Here is a 24,148-nt window from a genome sequence, read left to right as displayed (position 1 = left end):
TGTATCGCTAGATCACCCTGCAATTCTCCACTCCTAGCGTGGCGCACACTAACACGCCAATCAGGAGCGTATACGTTGTTTTACAGCTAACCAATTCCAGCGCGGTCTTTCTGACGTCAGCTTCTCTCGCTACTCCTGCTTCTGCTGACCCCTCCTTTAAAAAATGTATCGGCAAACTTTCTTCCGTTTCTTCTGACTTACAAATCTGTTAGTAACGACATAAAAATGCCACCATTATCTGTTTCGCTAATAAAAGAATAGTTAATTATCTTTCTTACAAGAATTCCGTCTTTCCAGAGAGCAGCGCTTACCTCTGCCCTACTACGGAATTGTTACTTCCGTTGATAAAGTGGCACATCCCTCTACCTTACCCTTCTAACAAGCATTAGCTAATTGTTTCTCTAGAATTAAGACACCTAGTTGGAGATGCTCTGCTCCTGAGAAATAAAACCAGAGTTTCACAATTAAACTGAATGCTATTTCATTCACGCACTTTCATACAGAAAATGTAGTTCATTCACACAGAATTCTGTCTTTTCCGAGAGCAGCGCTTACCTCTGACCTAGTACAGAATTATTTCACTCGTTAATAAAGTAGCACTTCCCTTACTTTATCCTTCTAACAAGCTTAGGGAACACCTATTACCTTTCTAGTGATAAGCGTAATCAGAGTGCCTTTTGGACTCCTGGTACCTAAGACCAAAATTTCACAGGTGACCTTCGCTACCATACATTTCTCTCATACAGAAAATGTCCCTAGCAGTAACACATGGCGATGTTACCAAATCGAACCCAGACAATGCGTCGTGCAACTTCAATCGTCACACGTTTTCCCCGTGTACCTACAGGGCAACAACAATTCCGTCTTTCCCGAGAGCATCGCTTACCTCTGCTCTACTACGGAATCGTTACAAACTTCCGACTTCCTACATCCCAGAAGCCATCAAACAACATAGAACTCGACGCAACTCAACATAGAGTGTTAATACATAAACCAATACTTATCCACAATCAATAATCAATAAGCAATTTACAAGCAATAATCACCAAACCAAAACAATAAAACCATAACTCTGCTACCAGAAAAACTGATCCAGCGCAAGACTCAGAAAATGGGGAACGACATATACCGATATCCTCCGTGCGTCGCAGACCCGTCGTCACGCACACTCATTCATACACATTCATAAGTGGGGCCCATAACACCAACTCACACACGTCACCATTCACGAGTCTACACATACAGGAGGGATGAGTAATTCAAGCGCTGGACATGTGGGGGGAAACACCTTATAACCTATAGGGAGAGAAAGTTATTTTACAAAATATACATTAACATCTGTCGCCTATAGATCCCTAATCCTAAACATCAAGGCACTCCTCCCACTTGGTCGACGGATCAATTAGTTGGATTGGTTGATGATGATTTAGAACCAGCTAATACACATTTAAGACTCAGTTAATCAATATTCGTTTATCTAAAATTTCATAATGATTTATATTTGCATTTGTCTCGTCAAAGTTTAGATTTTCTAGATCAATTCAAGTAAATCGCAGAGCATCATATTTACCTAATCTGGCTATTTGGGATCCTCTAATTCATTGGCTCTGCATAACCGAATCTGTCGCAAATTGTCCGAATAAAGCAGGCCAAAGCACAAAGTCCTCTGCTCAGCACGTTACAGTCCTCAGTTTTATCAAACGACCAGAAATCGTGCAAGCATCTATCATAGCCCGTGGATTTGGAAAAAGTTTGCAGTCATCAAGCGGTCGGGCAGCATCTGGACCATTAGGAAAGGCGTCACGAACATAGCTTACCTCTCTATTCTACCACCCTTTTATAATGATTTCATGTTAAAGAAGATACATTTTTAGGCTTAGGACAGTCGTGATTGGCTGGTTGGGATCGTCCGATTCTTATTCCCAGATTCTCAGTACAGTTCGAGGGGTGAGGTCACTGGTCAGCCAAAGTGTCGGCTTGTTCCGGTTTACTGTAAGGTTGATTGTTCCCCTATCTTGGCGAACCACCAAATTCATATCCTTGACCGGGAACATGATGAGCAAAGGTCGCTAAGAGGTTCAGGATACTGTTCGCACTTGCGCAGTTCACTCCGCGCCTCACGAGACAGTGGCCACTTCTACGTGCGATGTCAGCGGCCATATTGGAATAGGCCCAGATGTCAACTTAAGCAAAACAAACACAAAAGAATAATTAATACATAGAAATGGTGATCCCTTACTAATCTCTCTATGTGCTTGTATTTATCTAGCATATATCGACATTCAAAGCCATTATATTCACCCTTTTCAGTCCTCCTCGATGATGTAACGTCACAAAGCAACATATATCATGCAATATTCTATTACCACATATACTACTCATTAATATGCGTACAGATTTTAGTTATAAAAGTTATTTAGCCATGCAAATAGCAAATCCCATGTGTAGTTTAACCCCTTCCATGCGGGGCGGATTCCCCCGCTGTGCTGACCGTTACCTGCGCGGGCGTGGTCATGACGGAACGGTTCCGTCATGAGCACAGCTCAACCGACGCTCATGACGGAACCGTTCCGTCATGAGCGTCGAAGGGGTTAAGATGTAATAATGTTGATTAGTATACATGCAATACTCGTTTAATAATATTATAGTTAATAGATTATATAATTAGTATTTTCATGCATGAATAGAGGAGGTATACAAAATGTTGCACTACCTGCTCCATCACTACCTCTGCACCCCAGCCCCCCGAAAACATGCATGTCATGCTCCACTTCCACTACCTCACCCCTCCCACAAAATGCATCTTGTTTCGCACCACTTAAAAAAAAAACCTCTTTCTTGGGAGTCTTTCAGCCCCTGCTACCCCTACTTCGAGATCCATGTATTTGGTGGCCTGCTCCTCCTCTTCTCCCTTCCTTCCAAATAAACATACTTGGAATGCTGGCCCACCCCTTGCCAAACACACAGACTGCACATCCTGCCTATGAACCATCCACTTGGTTGCCTGACTCTCATCCTTCCCAAACCAGATATATTTGCCGCCATACCCCTTCTCGACATCTCTCAATAATAGATAACAATCAAATCCTGACATCTTTAAAAGATAAGGTAATAATCACAGACCAACATCACTCAAAAACGTCAAGCAACCACAGGGCAGCTCAGATCAGCATTTCCCATAAAACCGTATGTATAGTATGTGCATTGTTTCATCATTTAGTATTGCGGTTGTAACAGACTTAATGACTGATACAGACTTCAGTAAATATTTGTTACTTGATGAAAAGATAGACTTGGCTATCCAAACTTAGAAAACGTTCTGAGAGAAAGGACGTGAATAACAGTCATTTTAGACTATATAAAACACATACATATATTTAAAAAATAAATAGTACTACTATGTTATTTAAAGTGTAATTTAATTTAGTTTAGTTAAATAATTTTAAGGTAATTCGTTTTGAATTCGTACATAATTTAAATGAAGGTATTAATTTAAATATTTACGAGGGCTAGGATAACGTGTTGGAAGACAAAGATTAGATATGGCTACCTCTTAACTATGTGGGAATGACCTCTACTCTATCTATTCAGATTCTGATATTTATGTATAGTGGAGCTGAAAACTGTTATGTTTATAACAGTACTGATGCAATTGCACAAATGTTTATGGTGCACACACGATGTCATGAACAACACTGATTTGACTATGTTTGTATTATTGACAACTTGATTAATAAAAAACTTTTTTTTTTTTTTAAACAAACAAAATAAATAAATAAATAATAGAAAGTCTGCCCCAAGTGGATCAATATTTTTATAGACCAAATATAGGCCACAATATTTATATCAAACTACATTTCTGGTTTTGATATTGTAACATACAACCAATCAGTGCTTAAAGCAGCAGCAGCTGGAGGAGCAAAATTGAAAGTTCAAAAGGATTGTCATTTTTGGACATTTTACCAAGCAGGCTACAGAATGCAGAAAGTGCTCTAGTCTAGGCTTGATGTTTGCACAATATTACAAGACCACCATTAGAGCACTGGACAATCTCAAAGGTATAATAATAACATACATGTAGCACATGCCATGAAACTCTTGATTTTGAATTTATGTTTTTTATGACCAAAAATTACCTGTCTTTACATACATTAAGAATGTTAACAGGGGACTAATCGGAAGATGTCCCAATTTGAATGAAACAGAGTATATTATGTTCTCTGACACCGAACCAGGCTATTTCTGAATGAGGGGTCTCTGACCATTAATATTAATTAAACAGCACTAAAATAATAATTATTGAAAAGAAAAAATATTTACACATATTTATTTTATTGAAAGTAATGTAATTATGTTTTACCCTCCCCGAGCCCTAAAACCCAATACTACTAAAAGCACTTCCTATTCCTGAACCTTGACACCCTCTTACCCCTGCACATAACCCATTCCTGAACCCTAAAACATCCTTTTCTATACCTACATACCAACCATCCCTGAACCCTAAACATTTCTTACACCCTTATGCACTACCCATCCCTGAGCCCTACAAACATCTACCCATATATTAAATTAAATATCTTAAAACATTCAAATGTAATCATAAGTAAAATTATTTTTCCTCTTTTTATTTCAATCTACTTTACATTTTAATTACCTTATGTTGAACTTGGTTCATTCTGCAGGGTCAACCTCAGAATTTTTACCTTCCTCCTCCTATTTTTTGTTGTTGAATTTGTTGGCCTAAAGCCTATGCACACTTTACCACTGCTAACCAGCGCTAAAGTGCTTGTGCTGTCTCCGTAAAACATGTTGAATTGGCTTATACCCCATGGGAATATTTAATTTTCTTGTAAGTACCTGGTAAAGTGACACTACCTGTGCAACGGTCCTAGATAAAAATTAAGTGTCTTAAAACTATAAAAAAGTGACCTACATATGAAGACAAAACCAGCGATTTTAAAGACTTATTATTTACCTGGGATGCAATAATTCCCCAGGTAACATATGTGATTTACTGATCTGGAGCCTGCGAAGTACAGGCTACATACCGACTCAGTTAGTTAGACGGGCCACTTGTGAGGATTGAAAATGCATCACTCCTAAAGGGCCAAATTCACTCAGAGTGGAATCTTAGGTCTCTGCTGTCCATAACCAGATGTTCATAGAGCTTGACAAAATTGTAGGCGATGGCTAGAATCCCCTTTGTGCAAGGGTATTGGCAGCTTCTTTAAAGAGTCTCTTGTAGGTATAGCTATCCTGCAGAATTAAAGCACAAAACTTCAGTAATTTAGTCAATGCTTCCTCCTCTAAATAACATCTCTTGTAAGATGTAGGAGTTCTAAATAAATCAATTGGCATTTACATCAAATGTGTCTTTCTTTTTTTCCTTCCTTTTAGCTGTTGTGTGCGGTGACCGTCCAGACATAGCAATGGCACTCATAGCGGCTACGGCCAGGAGGAGTTCCAGTACCTCTCCGCTGTAATGTACAGTTTCAACTCCAACTATTTCCGGCTGAGCGGAAGCCGGGTAAATCACTGCACGGAGACAGGACAGTGGAGAGAGCCTGTTCCTGAATGCAAAGGTAACTACATGCAAGATGTGAATCCATAGGGAGAATTATTTGGCTAGGCACAACAAAAAATGCAAAAATTGGGACTGGTCATTTGCTAGGCACAACAAAAAGATGCAGAGATTGGGACTGGTCATTCACTTAGTATGATGACACCCGGCCTTTTCCAACCACCTCATAGCTACATCCTGAACAATATTTCTAACGTAATTTGAATGTGTGTTGGGTAGGTGTTATCTGTGTACAGTGTAGACTGTGGCACCAAGAGACTAGTTTTCTATTCTCAGGTTTCTGACCTGGCTGAACTGCATGAGCCTTTGTGTAGACCTTAAGGTCCATTTCCTCTAGGTTCTTTCTCTGATAAAGAACAAACAGTCTATTTCAAACCTACACTGGTGGATAAATACATTCAGTATTATTTACTTGTGCATTCAAGTTCGTATTTTTATTCACTGAGTCACTGCTCACTTTGTAGACTGTGTATCTTCTTTTTTTTTTAGATCAATCAATGCTCAAAATGTAGCTATGACACAAACCTGATCCGAACATCCTCTGCATGGCCCAGAAAAGTTGTGCTGCCGTATCCCTTGCACATTTTCAGGACTTCCCCTTGTTTTCACTCTAGAGAGCTTGACGATCGTGTGAGCTCACTAGAAGTGGTCCATATCATTAGTGGCGTGTCCAGCATCAGAGTGGGCTGTTAGTGTGCGTAGCCAAGTGGACCCCTTCCTGAGCTAGAATAGCTACATCATCGCATCTCAGGCTATGCAGTGACTGGAGTAGCTGCCTGATCACAGTTCGGAATCACAGGCCTTTTTATGTGTATACAAGTGAAACTCTATTAACTCTTCCCAGCAACGGTCCACTCACTTTCCAAAAATAGTCATCCTTTGCTTTCATCATGTCTGGGAGAAGCATCAAAAATATCTGTTTTTTGAGGGGGATGTGTACTACATGAGTGTAGGGGTGAATGGAGGAGTCAGTTTGGAATTTGTGTGTGTTCTGTATAAAATGGTTTAACTTGGTGATGTCTTTCTTAGACATCCCAGCCTGCACATACAGCATTATGTGCCCCCTTTAAGAAATCTGTGTACCTCTTGTGTGGTGAAAATGTGAAGCCATTCCTTTTGTCCAATGTAGGTTTCACTTTTCCCAGTGTCTTGCATTGTGATGATCTCCCTTGACAATCGGAGCAGACGCAGGTCTCAGTTATTGGCCAATACACAGTTGTACATTCATACATCAGCGGCACTACACTGATGCCACTACTTTGACAGATGTATGTTTTTAATGTATTTTACCATTATTACAACCCCACTATCCCAATCATGCGGTTACCTCGAACGTTTAAATTACATTTAAATTACTTTAATTCATTTATAAAATGCTGGCATTTAATACCTGAACCCTAACTAGAATAGCAATGAATTTAAATCACTTTTATATTAAATAATTGAATATCATTTTAATATATATCCTTAATCTAAACTTATTAATAACCATAACCCCTAATTATTTGAAATTAAATAAAATTAAATACGATTAAATTACTACCCTTAAATACTTAGGTGCCGATTCCGATCCTGTAAAACCCGGGTACAAATGGTCGTAAGGAGCGTTTTCTCTGTCCGACTCGTACCCGGGAAAAACACCTTACAAACTCGCAAGTACGATTCGCACAGAAATACCATTTCCGTACGAGTCGTACAAAAGACCGACCGGCAAAAAAATACATACAAATCTGAATCTGGACAGCGCGTACACGACGTCCGCACGGAGTCAGGCAGCGTTTTACGGACCAGCAAGTACAATCCATGCCTATGTCACTCCGCACCGCTATTTTTTTACGGCAGCCAAAAACTCCCGGGAAATTGAGGACGGCGCGAAGAAGGAGTACCGGTACGGGACGGACAGCGATGGACCCCAACCTACGCGTCATCCCGGCCCTCATAGCCTACGACCTCATGTTCAGAAACCGACGCAGACGCCGCAGAAGGTCAGAACAACACCCAGGGGCAAAGGGCAGTGGGGGGGCTGGGGCAGGAAACATTACCCCCACCCAATTACAAATATACATATGTCCTGCACAGAAATGACCTCCAGGCTCTGGTCACTGGGGGGGCGTGTCCACCAATCCCTACCTACCTCCACAACGGAAGTGGACGTCGACTTGTACCCGTCACCACTACGCCCACATGCTCTGGGGGCGTGGTACATCCCGTACCCATGCCCCCAGAGTATGGGTACGGGCCGTACCACGCGTACCCCTACGTCACCGCCACAATGGTGGTACGGCCCATACCCACGCTCTGGGGGGCGTGGGTACGGGCCGTACCACGCCTACCCTTACGTCACAGCCACAATGGTGGTACGGCCCGTACCCACGCCCCCCACAGCGTGGGTACGGGCCGTACCACGCGTACCCCTACGTCACCGCCACTATGGTGGTACGGCCCTTACCCACGCCCCCCAGAGCATGGGTACGGGCCGTACCACGCGTACCCCTACGTCACCGCCACTATGGTGGTACGGCCCATACCCACGCCCCCCAGAGCGTGGGTATGGGCTGTACCACGCGTACTCCTACATCACCGCCACTATGGTGGTACGGCCCGTACCCACGCCCCCAGAGCATGGTTACAGGCCGTACCACGCGTACCCCTACGGCACCGCCACAATGGTGGTACGGCCCGTACCCACGCCCCCAGAGCATGGGTACGGGCCGTACCACGCGTACCCCTACGGCACCACCACAATGGTGGTACGGCCCGTACCCACGCCCCCAGAGCATGGGTACGGGCCGTACCACCCGTACCCCTACAGCCCCATTACATGATGGATACAAGGCGTACACATGCCACGGATGTAGGTGTACGGCTTGGTGCAGCACATCAGCTGTAAATTGGGGGTGGTGTAAGCCCAGGACAGCAGTGTACCACAGCAAGGGTGCAAGTGGGTGGGTGGGTGGGTGCAGAGGAATACCAGCAGTGGACAGGGACATGGGGGTGGGTGCAGAGGAATACCAGCAGTGGACACAGACATGGGGGTGGGTGCAGAGGAATACCAGCAGTGGACAGGGACATGTGAGGGGTGGGTGCCCATCACTCCCAGCAGTGGACAGAGACATGGGGGTGGGTGCAGAGGAATACCAGCAGTGGACACAGACATGGGGGTGGGTGCAGAGGACTCCCAGCAGTGGACAGAGACATGGGGTGGGTGCATATCAACACCAGCAGTGGACAGAGACATGTGTGTGGGTGCAGAGGACTCCCAGCAGTGGACAGAGACATGGGGGCGGGTGCAGAGGACTCCCAGCAGTGGACAGATACATGGGGGTGGGTGCAGAGGACTCCCAGAAGTGGACAGAGACATGGGGGTGGGTGCAGAGGACTCCCAGCAGTGGACAGAGACATGGGTGGGTGCATATCAACACAAGCAGTGGACAGAGACATGGGGGTGGGTGCAGAGGACTCCCAGCAGTGGAGAGAGACATGGGGGTGGGTGCAGAGGACTCCCAGCAGTGGACAGAGACATGGGGGTGGGTGCAGAGGACTCCCAACAGTGGCCAGAGACATGGGGGTGGGTGCATATCAACACCAGCAGTGGACAGAGACATGGGGGTGGGTGCAGAGGACTCACAGCAGTGGACAGAGACATGGGGGTGGGTGCAGGGAGCTCCCAGCAGTGGACAGAGACATGGGGGTGGGTGCAGAGGACTCCCAGCAGTGGACAGAGACATGGGGGTGGGTGCATATCAACACCAGCAGTGGACAGAGACATGGGGGTGGGTGCAGAGGACTCACAGTAGTGGACAGAGACATTGGGGTGGGTGCAGAGGACTCACAGCAGTGGACAGAGACATGGGGGTGGGTGCATATCAACACCAGCAGTGGACAGAGACATGGGGGTGGGTGCATATCAACACCAGCAGTGGGCAGAGACATGGGGGTGGGTGCAGAGGACTCCCAGCAGTGGACAGAGACATGGGGGTGGGTGCAGAGGACTCCCAGCAGTGGACAGAGACATGGGGGTGGGTGCAGGGAGCTCCCAGCAGTGGACAGAGACATGGGGGTGGGTGCAGAGGACTCCCAGCAGTGGACAGAGACATGGGGGTGGGTGCATATCAACACCAGCAGTGGACAGAGACATGGGGGTGGGTGCAGAGGACTCACAGCAGTGGACAGAGACATGGGGGTGGGTGCAGGGAGCTCCCAGCAGTGGACAGAGACATGGGGGTGGGTGCAGAGGACTCCCAGCAGTGGACAGAGACATGGGGGTGGGTGCATATCAACACCAGCAGTGGACAGAGACATGGGGGTGGGTGCAGAGGACTCACAGTAGTGGACAGAGACATTGGGGTGGGTGCAGAGGACTCACAGCAGTGGACAGAGACATGGGGGTGGGTGCATATCAACACCAGCAGTGGACAGAGACATGGGGGTGGGTGCATATCAACACCAGCAGTGGGCAGAGACATGGGGGTGGGTGCAGAGGACTCCCAGCAGTGGACAGAGACATGGGGGTGGGTGCAGAGGACTCCCAGCAGTGGACAGAGACATGGGGGTGGGTGCAGAGGACTCCCAGCAGTGGACAGACATATATGAGTGGGTGCAGAGGACTCCCAGCAGTGGACAGAGACATGGGGGGGTGTACATCATTATCAGATGACCACAACTCCATTGGTGTATGTACGCATCCCTAACTTTGGACAATGATGATAGTGCCATAACAACACATCACTGACAGCAGTGTCCCACTCCCAGGAGGATGGATGTCTTTCCCCCACTGCGTGACACACCACATGTGGGTGTGAGGACAAATAACACATGCATACCCACCCCTGGCAGATGCAGCACAATACACACACTGAGATCATGCCACAAGACTGTATAGTCATGTCACTGCCTACTAAACTAAGAGAGCCAAAGAGAACACACACAGTCACACACATCCCAGGACTGATAGGAATGTTCAGGTGCTGGGCCAGCCACCAAGATGTTGTCTGTCATGGAAGGAATAGGGTGGAGTTCCCACAGATACAATGCCCACAATTGTGAGTCAGGTGTTCAAATACCCAGCAGAACAAGTACCATATGTGTGCTAGGCTGGGATTACACACATGCATTGTGCGGAAAAGGGACAATTTCTCCATGAAGGCATGGCAAAATACTCTATACACAAGTACAGTGAGTACCAAGGATGGCACAGACGATGCAGCCGGAGACATTGCTGAGCAGGCATGGCCAGAGTTGAAGAGATCCATCACCAACAAAGGAAATGTAGACACAGGTCAACACAACAATTGTGCAACCCTCTGCAGGGAAGATGTCAGGTGCCACAGAGGAAGGAACACTCCTTGGGACAATGTCTCCAAACACAAAGAGCATACACAACAAAGAATCTTTGCAGAGACCTTGTGATGGCACGCAGATACCAGGTTCCACCCCATGAGCAGCAGACTACAACATTTCCCTGAAACATAACACATGCCCACAACCCCAACTGCTGTAGCATCAGCATCAGCATCAATACCTGAAATGCAAGACTTTTCTAACAAAAATAGAAAATGCTTTATTCAGCATGAAAATAAAAATGTGTAAACAAGACTATTCGAAAAGGCCAAAGGCCAGTCCATATCATCAGTCCTTGGGGGGGACACATGGCCATGCGTCTCCCCTAGCTTGTCTGCACATCAGAAGAATCTGTGTCGTCGACTGGGGGGGGGGGAAGGGCATCATGTGGGGAAGGACCAGGCACCGCAGGGACAGGAGGGGGAAGGGTAGGTGTGGTGGGTCTAGGGATGGACGACTCCACCACAGCGGGTGGGGCAGCGCCAAAGGTGGAGGTGAGCTCGGCAATGCACACTTCTGCCAGTTCTTCAAGCATCTCCCCTGCACCCGGAGAAACAACCGGCCCCAAGGGGGGGGGGGGGTCGGAGGGATGGGTTGCAGCGCTACTGGGGGAGGTGGTGGACAGGCTGGAGGACTTAACTCCCCTACCCGTGGAGCGCCTTGACCGTTTCCGGCCAGGTGAACTAGTGGGGCTGAGGCCCAGCCCAGAAAAGTAGGCCTCCTTCTCCGATTCTGGGGCAGGGGAGCCAAGGGGAGTGACATCGGAGGGACTGGGGAGTGAGTCATGTGGACGAGGACTGTGGCTGCGTGCCTGCCTGTGTGCCCCAGACCCAGTGGGTGTGCCTGCTTCCCCCTGAGGTGCGTGTCAGGAGGTGTGCGCTTGCCCGTACGTGGTGGTGTGCTGCTTGTGTCTGGTGGGGTGCGTGTGTGTGGATGTCTTGGTGTGCTTGGGACAGGCATGGGTGTGGGACTTGTGGATGGTGCACGGGTAGGGGGGGACGCAGCACTGCAGGTGACTCACTACTGCCATCAGTGACGAGTCCAGGGACCTCAGCAACATGCTTTGGTCAGACATCGCTGATGACATGCCCTCCATGTACGACACCATCTGGGTCAGCAGTCTGGTGTGGCCATGGAGGACAGTCAGGATCGATGTCTGCCCAACCTGCAACTGCTGCTGAATGTCCACAGACTCGGCAGTGAGGGCAGCAGGGGGGACAGGGGCAGGGGGTGCGGTGCCTGGCACGAAGGAGACATGTGGTCGCCTAGCACGGACAGAAGGGACCCGAGCAAGTGGGAGGGCGGTGATGGGAATGGAGGGGGCGGTGACGGATGGAGTGCTGCTGCCAGCTGTTGGAGCAGCCTCCGCCCCCTCAGGGAGTTCAGCCTCGGGCCCGTCAGCCTCGTAGTCAGTGTTGGTACTGGGCAGGTCCTCCGCCTCACTCCCCTCGCCCTCCGTGCCACTAGATTCCGCCGACTCCTCAGGAGTGGTGGCACCAGTGCTCGATCTCTCCTCCACGTCCGAGCCGGTGTCTCCCTCGGTGTCCTCCGATGATGCTGTGGGCAAGGTGAAGAGACAGGAAAAAATCAGTCACCTGTATACATCTGACACATGAGTCCAAACAAAATAGGCAACAGTGCATAACAGGAAAGGCATCATGAGTAACATCTAGAATACTCCCCACATATGTAAGCCCTGCACTCCCCAGTTGGTTGACCCACCATGCCACTTGGAAAAAATGAAAATTAGGACACAACAGCAAATACCTTGAAATCCCAAGATCCTGAGAAGCTAGTGTCTGGGATCAGTTGAGCACAGCAAGACTATGAAGGCATGCCACCTCTTCTTCACTGTGAACCCAACAGTAATGTCGCACCTAAGTCCAAATACCACATGCCAATGCAGAAGGTGTCCCCACACTCAGAGACCTGTGAGTACTTAGGAAACCCCAAAGAAATACATTGTGATTCCTGGAGAATCACAACCCTTTACACAATGGACATGTCTAGAATGTGTGAATGTGCCACTTTGTGAACAGAACACACATGTGTCTGTATAACAAAAGTCACACAAGGAGGTGCACACCAAACTACATGTACACAGTCATTGTCTGAGCTGCCAGACTCATTCAAATCAGCCACTGTTAGGCAGAAATGGTGTATCAGTAAGTACATATACAAGGCACCACGGTGGTCTGGATGACTTGACACTCGTAAGTTGGTATCGGCAACAACCAAGGACTAACCCAAATGCAACCACACTGTGGGAACATGTATATGTATGAACTCTAAACAAGTTTCGTTCAAACTGTGCCTTACTTTAAAATGTGCCAGCGGGTCCCAGGAAAGTGTAAAGGTGGTGGCTTGTGCACTTCCTTGGGAGACATCTGTCATGCAGGCACATTATTGTCCTTCACAACAAAACAACAAGGTCAAGCATATGAAACATTGAGACATGTTGACAGGTGTAGTGATTGCCAAGGGACAATTTCTCTGAGTAACAACTTGAATAATGTCATTTGTCACATGGCTATCCGTCACCTGATTACACAGTTGGCTACACATATGACCTACTGACTGTCTTCTGGAGTGGCACACATGTCCACACCCAGGACAATGAATAAGCTAATGGGCCTGCAATTGTTTTGTAAAAAAGCCTAGCTGTACTGTGGGGACACCCTCATGGCGAGCCAGAATGTACCCACAGATGTCAGCACACAAAGTGACAACTGTGTAGCATCTGAACCACACACAGGTGCAAAAAATGTACAAGCAGGATACATGATTGTCAAAAACTGACACAGGCTACGAAGCACAAACATTAAGCACTAGCCAACATCACGGGGGCACTGCACGGTGACTTTCTGTACTGCGAATTATCACACACAAGTCAGAACTGGCAATGAAAAATCAGGGTTGAACATGTACGCCCCTCCCGCACACACCCACCCATACCTGAGTCAATGTGACTGATACCGATCAAGAAGTGACACCTCTTATTCAGGGTTACAATAACTGTGCTTGAAAACTAGCTTCATTAACACGACATCACCTTGTAGGGCTGCCAAAACATATTGGTCACAAACAAACATCAACAGATTGTTGTGAATAGCCACACAGGCACTGCCCAGTGTGAGTATGCACAAGCAAACTGGTGTATCCCTGTCCAGTGGACAAATGTATCACACATGTGAAAAATACTACCTAGGCCAGGGAACAATGCCACAGAGGCAGAGCCATGCTGAACCCACAGTGAATGTGCACAGTGTTGGATGACACACATGAGTAGGAGGGCAGGCTGTGTCAGGGGACTGTAGTGGGCACACTGCTCCATGGTCCTGGAATGAGCTGACTGTAACAGGAGCAACCGTCCCGGCACTATGCATATATCACATCATGTCTGAGGCCACAACATTGGTAATGCATGCTGCAAGTCTGTTCATTTGAAACCTCACACTCCTATGTTGAGACTCAGCATCAGTGCCAACAATTATGCACCCCCAAATGACTGAACAGGACAGGGCACAGGCAGACCACCCCCACACATGATGCTGAAAGCAGTGTGCACCTTGATTAACTGGCAGCCTAGATGACCATGTGCAATAGTGATAACACACAGACCAGGTAACACATGTCAAGGAGGGGAAGGGAGGAAGAACAGCACAGGTTGACTTGGGGGAATAGGATATGCACTGCACATATATACCCTGGCAGTGTATCCAGGCGACTGAGCAGCCACAAACGCTGGCGACACACAACAAACACACATGTACCTACCCCCTTCCTGCTGCTGTAACTCCTGTATCCACCTATCCAGGTCAGGGAAGACCACCGCCAGGACACGCTTCATCTGGTGGGTCAGGCGCCGGCGCCCGCCATGCTTGCAAGGAGCCTCCTCCTTCAGCATGACCCGGGCGATCCTCCGGGTCCAGCACCGGATGTCCTGCCATCTCTTCCTCACTTGTGACAGGCGCCGACTGCGACCCTCCACCGATTGCACGGCCTTGACGGCATCCTTCCAGATCTTCCCCTTGTGGTAGGCGGTTACCTGTGTGGATGACAAAGTGGGACAACATCACTACACCTGCACCATGTCACAGAGACACACTTTTGAACATCTTTGATTTGTTGAACAGGGCATAGTATGCTGGCAAGTAATAGCACCTTAGTCATAGGGACTTTTTCCACTGTGGATGCACCAATGCACTACATGGCATGAGGGGTGCGAAACAATCCCTGATCATGGCACACACTGTGCATCCCAAGCAACACAAGGCTGATGGACAGCACCGCAAAGCAGTCACATGCCCCAGGCCACTGACAAAACCTCAGCAGAGTACACAGACACACACAGGCACACATCAATCACCTGCCATTGGCAACAGCGGATGCAAACCTCACTCTGCACATGTGCCACTTGCCAGGGGGGTCACAGGTGTGGGGCTAGCTCAGCAAGTCAGACACACAGCACGGCTTACTTCTCACATCAGATGGATTGAGCAGTTGCCTCCTCCATGCAGCTGTGGTGCAACACTCCACATAGACGCTCACCCACATGACAAGAAACATTCACACCCATCAATGTCCAGGGGGCGTACACATCATTTGGACACTTTCACCACTCTCACCACAGCTCCACTCAACTCTCACACACATCTGTGGGTGCAGTCACCTGTCACACCGGGGTGACCACTGAATCACCGCAGGACAATAGAACAAGAATGCCCAAGAGGATTAGGCTGGCTGAATGTGCCATGCACTATGCAGTGAATGTCACAGTAAGCACAATGCAAGTGAGGAGTGCACACATGAACTACATCAAGCCCTACATGAGAGACATAAGCCATCCACCCCCCCCTGGGACCCACTCCAACCAACATTGCATGTTTGTCACACCTGGACACAATGCCAGAAGTGACAGACACAAAAAAGGTGCACAGGCAAAGGTAGTGGAGTCAGCACTCACCTGCTCCCCTGGTCGACCATACAGAATGGGGGTACCGTAGGAGGATCACATCCAGCAGGGCCTCATTCTCCTCCTGGGTGAAAGGCTGGGCCCTCTCCACAGTCCTTGACATGGTGCCAGAGGGAGACAATACAGCAGCAGTGGTATCGACTGACATGTTGTGCAGGCAAGTGCCCTCCCATGGGTTCTGCCTGCCTTATATCTGCCTTGCTGGCCTATTTCATTTACAGGAGTACAGAGTGATTGGTCAGACTCATTTGCATCCTACGTTTCCTCCAATCCCTTTAAACATACACCAGTGACAGCCTTAGCATCTTTCGAATTTGCAGCATCATGTCAAGTCAACAACCACTTTGCAACAATGTATAATGTGGCCAACTGCTTTTTCCAGACCACATGATGTTAAATTTTGAACTTGAAACTCGGTATCCATGACAACCAGCATGCATTTAGGCCCTAATACTTGTTCCTCATGTGTCCCCATTGTAATTCTTAAATCCCCACACAGGTACAGCGCGTTTCACACGTACCCCTAGGGCACCATCACTACAGTGATACGGGCCGTACTCACGCGTGTACGGGCCGTACATGCGTGAGTACGTGCCATATCACTAGGGCCTACGGTAACACAACTATAGTGATAGGCACGTACTCACACGTGTACGGGCCGTACACGCGTGAGTACGTGCCGTATCACTCAGACCTACAGTAACACAACTATAGTGATAGGCACGTACTCACGCGTGTACGGGCTGTACACGCGTGAGTACGTGCCGTATCACTCAGACCTACAGTAACACAACTATAGTGATAGGCACGTACTCACGTGTGTACGGGCCGTACACGCTTGAGTACGGGCCGTATCACTAGGGCCTACGGTACCCCAACTATAGTGATAGGCACGTACACACACGTGAGTACGTGCAGTATCACTCGGACCTACAGTAACACAGCTATAGTGACAGGCACGTACTCACGCATGTACGGGCCGTACACGCGTGAGTACGGGCCGTATCACTAGGGCCTACGGTACCCCAACTATAGTGATAGGCCCGTACTCACACGTGCACGGGCCGTACACGTGTGAGTATGTGCCGTATCACTCGGACCTACAGTAACACAACTATATTGATAGGCACGTACTCACGCGTGTACGGCACGTACTCATGCGTGAGTTCGGGCCGTATCACTAGGGCCTACGGTACCCCCAACTATAGTGATAGGCACGTGCTCACGTGTGAACGGCCCATACACGCGTGAGTACGTGCCGTACATGCGTAGGTACATGCAGTATCACTAGGGTCTACGGTAACACAACTATAGTGATAGGCACATACTCACGTGTGTATGGGCCGTACATGCGTGAGTACGTGCTGTATCACTCGGACCTACAGTAACACAACTATAGTGATAGGCACGTACTCACGCATGTACGGGCCGTACACGCGTGAGTACGGGCCGTATCACTAGGGCCTACGGTACCCCAACTATAGTGATAGGTCCGTACTCACACGTGTACGGGCCGTACACGCGTGAGTATGTGCCGTATCACTCGGACCTACAGTAACACAACTATAGTGATAGGCACGTACTCATGCGTGTACGGCACGTGCTCATGCGTGAGTTCGGGCCGTATCACTAGGGCCTACGGTACCCCCAACTATAGTGACAGGCACGTACTCACGCCTGAACGGCCCGTACACGCGTGAGTACGTGCCGTACATGCGTGGGTACGTGCAGTATCACTAGGGCCTACGGTAACACAACTATAGTGATAGGCACATACTCACGCGTGTATGGGCCGTACATGCGTGAATATGTGCCGTATCACTCGGACCTACAGTAACACAACTATAGTGATAGGCACGTACTCACGTGTGTACGGCACGTACTCATGCGTGGGTTCGGGCCGTATCACTAGGGCCTGTGGTACCCCCAAATATAGTGATAGGCACGTACTCACACGTGAACGGCCCGTACACGCGTGAGTACGTGCCGTACATGCGTGGGTACGTGCAGTATCACTAGGGCCTACGGTAACACAACTATAGTGATAGGCACGTACTCACGCGTGTACGGGCCGTACATGCGTGAGTACGTGCTGTATCACTCAGACCTACAGTAACACAACTATAGTGATAGCCACGTACTCACGCGTGTACGGCACGTACTCACGCGTGAGTACGGCCCGTACACACGCCCCCAGAGCGTGTGTGCTGCGTTTCACAGCTTACACTGGTGATAGGAGGCGCACACGAAAGGAATGGAGGTATCAGACTCGCACAAGGCTGGACATCAAGTCATTGTCAGTGCAGTCCTTCATGTGCAGGGCCTAGGTGTGTCAGGCAGTGATGTGGCACATGTCTCATCATGTTGTGGCACAATAGATGTGTGATGAGCTGTTTACACATGTCATGTGTGATGGGGCACTACGTTGCACACTTCCCCTTCACACTGTGCACATGTGTGCATGTAGGACACACGTGTCAAGCACTGCATCACTGGTATGGCACAGTCACCAACACCCACCACTGTCCCCTGATGCCAGGTACATGGATGATTACACCTGACATGTGACTACCAGCGTGCCACGATGTGACTATGTCATGTGTGTGTCATGTGTTCCCATGAGCTTGCCGTTGGTGTTCCGTCAACTCCATCTGCTGTTGCAGCATCCAACATGTGTCTGTGTGCATATGTGCATGACACACATATACGCACACCATGCCACATGTGGACTCACACGTTACATGTGTCATGATGGTTCGAAGATGACTTCCTGACATGAGGCAATATCTGCGTTGTCTCAATGTCTGTGTCATCAGTTTTTGACATGTACCCCTTCATGGAAATGTGTGTTATCTGTCCTTTTTCAGATGACATGTGACCTGTGCGTCTAGACTCCCGCCAGCTGTCTGTATGAGATAACATCCTTCAAATGCTGATATGTGGATGTCTGTCACTCATGTAATGTGTCTGGCTGGTCACTTACACTGGCCCACAGCTATTTTAATGGCATGTCACGTCAACATTGCCATGCAACTATTGTGGCTGGCTCTTCGTAGGAGTATCACCTGGCTGGCCTACGTGTCCTGGATGTATTGCACAGACCAGACTCTGTATTAAGCAGATGTGTATTAGCTGTTGAACATGTGCTCACCTCAGTGACATTGGTGTGGTAATGTACTCACTCTTCGTTATTCCTTCCAAATCTCTGCAGGGCACCGCCTCTCCCCAGACGAATGCCAGACCTGGATGCCATGCGTGAACATGACTGCATACGCAGGTACCGCTTCTCGCAAGAGTTGATAGAGAACTTGACCCGCCGGCTTGAACCACACCTCCAACCACAACACAGGTATCCTACAGCTCTGACCCCCAAGATGAAGGTGATGGCAGCCCTACATTTTTTTGCCACCGGCACGTTTCAATTGACCATAGCTGATGTTGGTGGCATGTCCCAGACAATGTTCAGCCATGTCCTGCATGATGTTTTAGAAGCCATGTTGGTGCACCTGGATGAATTCATCCATTTTCCCACTCGTGAGCAGTTGACACGTGTCAAGGGTGAGTTCTATGCCCTGGGAGGGATGCCTCACGTAATTGGGGACATTGATGGGACAAATGTGGCTTTGGTACCACCACAGGCACAGGAGGTAGCCTTTCGGAACCGCAAACATTATCACTCTATCAATGCCCTTGTGGTGTGTCTGCCTAACATGTCCATTTCCCATGTCTGTGCCCATTTTCCAGGGTCCGCACACAATGCCTACATCATGAGGCATAGCAGGGTGCCAGAAATGATGCTGCAGCTGCACGCAGAACGAGCATGTCTTGTTGGTGGGTATACTCTGTTAGTCCTGTGTTTTGCGCTATCTTTGTATCTTACGGCATCTCCTGACCCACTTCTTCACATGATGTTTCCATGTAGGGGACTCTGGTTATCCCAACATGCCATGGCTGATGACGCCTCTCCGCAACCCCAGAACAACCGCAGAACACCGGTACAACGACACCCATGGGCAGACGAGGCGCATGATTGAGAGGACGTTTGGACTCCTGAACAGCAGATTCCGGTGCCTCCACAAGACCGGCGGCGCCCTCCCATAAGCCCCGGTGAAGGTCTGCAAAATCTTCATTGTGTGCTGCATGCTGCACAACATGGCAGTGGAGAAGGCCGTGCCACTCATCCTTGATCCGGATGAGCAGGATCATCCACCCGTGGAGGATGAAGGGCTTGGGCACAGGGCAAGTGAGGATGAGGATGAGGATGAGGACATCCGGAGTCAGCTTATCCGCAACTTCTTCTCATAATGGTGAGTCCCTGTGTCTGAGTGTGCATGCTTTGAGCCATGTGTGGCATGTGTTGCAATGTGTGTGTCCAGCTGACTGTGTGCTAAGTGACTTGTAGGTGCGTTCTGATGTGTCATTCAAGTGATGATGTCATTCCACACATTTTAGCTGGGACACTAAATTTTTTAAGAGCATGGTGACAACATAATTCCTGTAGACTACATGTACATGTCTGCGGATTACTAGCTCTTCGCTGACTTGTTGTGTGTCTGTCCTCCCCAGGTTCTTGCGGCTGTCGTCTGCTCATGTCATCATTGCCCTCCTGCTATTCCTCATGAGTATTGCAACGTGTGCTGGATCAGAGTTACATGCACAGACATGATGAAAAGTCATTTTGGGTAAGGAGTGCAGCAAGGCATTTTGTGGGTGGTACGTGTTTGTGATATGTGGGGACTGCTCCTGTGCATGTTGTGTTACCATGCATACATGTCGACTCACCATGGGGCACTTGACGTGTTGCATGTCTTCCATGAATTGATAGTCACCCTTCCTGACAGTCATCTGTAATGGTTTGTGGATTCTGATGAAGGCATCAATGTATGTATAACGTCCCTCAGGAACATACGGGATGCTAATGGTTGACATAGTGTGGGACATCCCCATATGAGGCTCAATGGGGAATTGCAGACTCTCCGTGTGCAGCAAGGGGTGTTAGGCTCAACCCCTTCACTTGTGTGCCAGCTCAGTAGGATTTGCCACATCTGTGTGTTGAAGGGGGTGTCCAGTGTAGGTCACACATGGTCAGCCAAATGACCTGTGAGTCTGTTCCAATTGATGCATTTCCCTTAGTGTGAGGCTGAGTAATAAAGGTGTTCGTCACACTCCAAGGTGCCTCATCTCTGTCAATGCAGGTCTCTTGCCACTTTGCATGTGGCATATCTGGCATAGTTGTGGAAGATTATGCATAGGAGTCCATGTGTAGTTTAGCAACATGCATGCAGTTGCTCATGGATTAGGCTCCCTATTGGGCATGAAGTACATGGTCGTGTATGTTTTTTGGCATGTTGGTCCACAGAATGGGCCATCAACACCTGCTCAGGGTGTGTCTCCTGTGCGCAGGTCGGCCTTCAGTTTCCTGATCCGGTGTCATGCTTCTTTGGTGATTGTGCATGCATTGTCTCTGGGTGTGCCATGTGACACTGGACACTCCTTACTTTACACACGTGCCTGTTGCAGTTGTCCTTCTGACATCCTAGTCTTTGTGTGCAAATTCTGGCATTTTGCAAGGAGATGCCACCTGCTGCTGCGGCCCCTGTAGCAAGGGCCCACAGAGTATCCAGATTTGGCAACACACACGCCTCCAAGATGCTCCTCACTTCCTCCCTCCACCCATTCATTTGGCTGTCCTCAGCTTGTCTATGCAACTGTTGCCGCCACGCGGTGCCTAAGGCTGGACCATCAGCACGTGCAAGGTGCACATTGCACCACCATCCTGTCCTTGCATAACCCACATCACACTACAGTCTGATGTAGCAGTCACACTCTGAGCTATGTTCATCCGCACATCTAACACCTGCTGTCAGACATACCCTGGGCACACACACGACACCTTTGCATGCTGAGTGTGCAACTCCAACTGCCTACACTGCGCTGCCCCGCCTTCCAGGCCCTGTCACACCAACCCAGTCACGTCCCTAATACTCCCCACCGGCTCTGTAGCCCAGCAAGGGCATGGGAGTGGGACTCAAGGCTTCAGCATGTAGTATGGTGTCATCGTCTGGGACATGGCACAGGTATCATCTCTCAGCATGTCAATCTACAGAGTGTCCAGGACCCCCCTCTCCACCATCACATGCGCACAGCACCTCATCATCAGCTCGTATGCCATTGACAGCCAGGTGCTCCTCACCCTCAACAAAGACACAGACATTGGCAGTTTCATCATTCAAGTATGCATGAGATCCATTGATGAATGGCTGAACACGAGCCACCTGAGGCTGGACTTGTACAGGACTGAGGTGATCATCTGAGGATTGTCCCCTTCCAGCTGGGTTAAGTGCTTGTGTCCCACCCGCAAGAGCCCTGCACAAGCACCCAGTGGCCACACACACAAGATGGTGTGCATCATGTTTGGCTCGCTCACATTTGCCATGGTAGTCCTCAGCATCTGTACCTCATGCTGCAACGCCCTCTGCATTATGCACATGATCCATAGATAGATCCACTCCAAGAAAAGACAGACCATCCCCCAGGTCCATGACAACATCCGTGTCAAATACTGCCCTGCCCTCTATGGAGCAAGTACATCCAAACTCCCAGGAAACTTGTCCACATCCAGGGTGCATCTGCACACCTCAGCTTCAACACCCTGTGCCCCAGCCACCTCACCGTCCACCATAGATAGCTGCAATGGATCACTGTCTGCTGCAGGATGACCTCCACACTCCCCACCCACACTCAGGAGGCAGTCCACAACCCCGACCCCAAACCAACCTTGTACGTCTGTCATCCTAGATCCCGTTGGGCCATCTCCGTGCATCCAACCTTGCCCTGGCCACCGTTCTTCACATCCACCGTACTCCAGCATACAGGACATTGTTCTCCCACCTGGCCACACATACCTGGGACTCCCTCCCCGGGAACCTCCACATGAGCCATGTCCTCTACGCCTTGATGATAATCTCCCAAATAGGTCTGTCCGCACAGTTTAGCAAGCCCCCCTCAGCAGCCGGAGGCCATCACAGGTGAGTGTTGTGCTCCATGCCTACATTGAATGATACCTTGTGACCCATTTGTGTCCTGTACCAGACTCTGATCCCAGGGAATGGATGGCTGGAGTTAGTTCAACACTCAGGCATAGTTTGACATTTCCACACACATATGTCGTTGAATAATGCAAAATGACAGGAACGTCTCATTACCAAAGTAATATATTTATTTGCGGTGGGGTACGTGTATTGGTAGATGAAATTAGGTGCTCTACCGGGGGAATAGAATCCGAAGTTCACAGGGGGAGATGGTATCCTTGGCATTGGAAGTCATCAGAGTCCAGGGCACAGTGTTGGTCATCATTGGTCAGACTGTGACCAGCAAGTCCATGTGGCAGAGAATGTCATTGGATGAGGTGCTGCTGTTGCGCCAGAGGGCCAGGTGCCAGGCCAGGTGACCTGGGAGATGTGGATGGTCCGCTGACTCTCAAGGTCTTTTCTGTGGACGACCCACCTTCCTCCGGGGACCCTCAGATGCAGGCCTTGACGATGCTTGGGACGCTCCGTCAGACGAATCCTCCTCCTCCTCCACCCTCCCTGTGTCTGGTGCTGGTCTACGCCTGGTGGCACAGGGAGGGTTGCCTATGCTTTGGGCGATCTGACGGAGTGATTGGCTCATGTCCCTGTGCACCGCCAGGAGCTCAGCCAGTCTTGCCTTCATCCATCCTTGGTGTTGTTGATGACTAGCATGATGCTCGACCTGCAGGTTCTTTATCTCATCGAGGGTCCCCTGCATCTCTGAGAGTCTCTACACGACCTGGTTGATGCCTCTGGTGTCACGCCGGTATGAGTCCAGGATGTTGCGTATGTGTGACATACCGGTGTCCTGAGCTGGCTGGTCAGGTTCGCGCCTCCGCCTGCCTCCACTCCCACCACCCCTGCCCACTTGAGCCTGGCCTGCCCTTGTGGGCACATCGGGTCTACGGGACCCCTGAGGGATGGCATTTGCAGGGTTGCCTGCCTCCTCCTGGGTGCCCGGAGAACCTTGTCCCTCCTGGTCAGACTGGCTCTGTTGTTCAGTGCGAGCAGGGCTCCTGGGTGTGTCCTGGAATGTGGCAGGAATGGGGGGGGGTGGTTGGCACAGATGTAACTGACGCAGGTGCTACAGGGGCTTGGGCACCAGAGGGTCCAGGTTGGTCGGGGTCATCCACGGAGTGGTGAGAGTCGTCGCTGCTGGTGGGATCATCTTTACGCAGAGCC

The 24,148-nt window shown here is 49.3% G+C and overlaps 1 pseudogene; it reads left to right on the top strand.

Moving 5' to 3' along the window:
• The window catches only part of LOC146870138 (uncharacterized), a 623,247-nt pseudogene that overhangs the window by 121,153 nt on the left and 477,946 nt on the right, over window positions 1-24,148 (top strand).

This window comes from Triturus cristatus, chromosome 1_1 (assembly GCF_964204655.1).
Source record: "Triturus cristatus chromosome 1_1, aTriCri1.1, whole genome shotgun sequence".
NCBI classification, from domain to species: Eukaryota; Metazoa; Chordata; class Amphibia; order Caudata; family Salamandridae; genus Triturus; species Triturus cristatus.
This window is presented reverse-complemented; position numbering and strand designations above follow the sequence as displayed.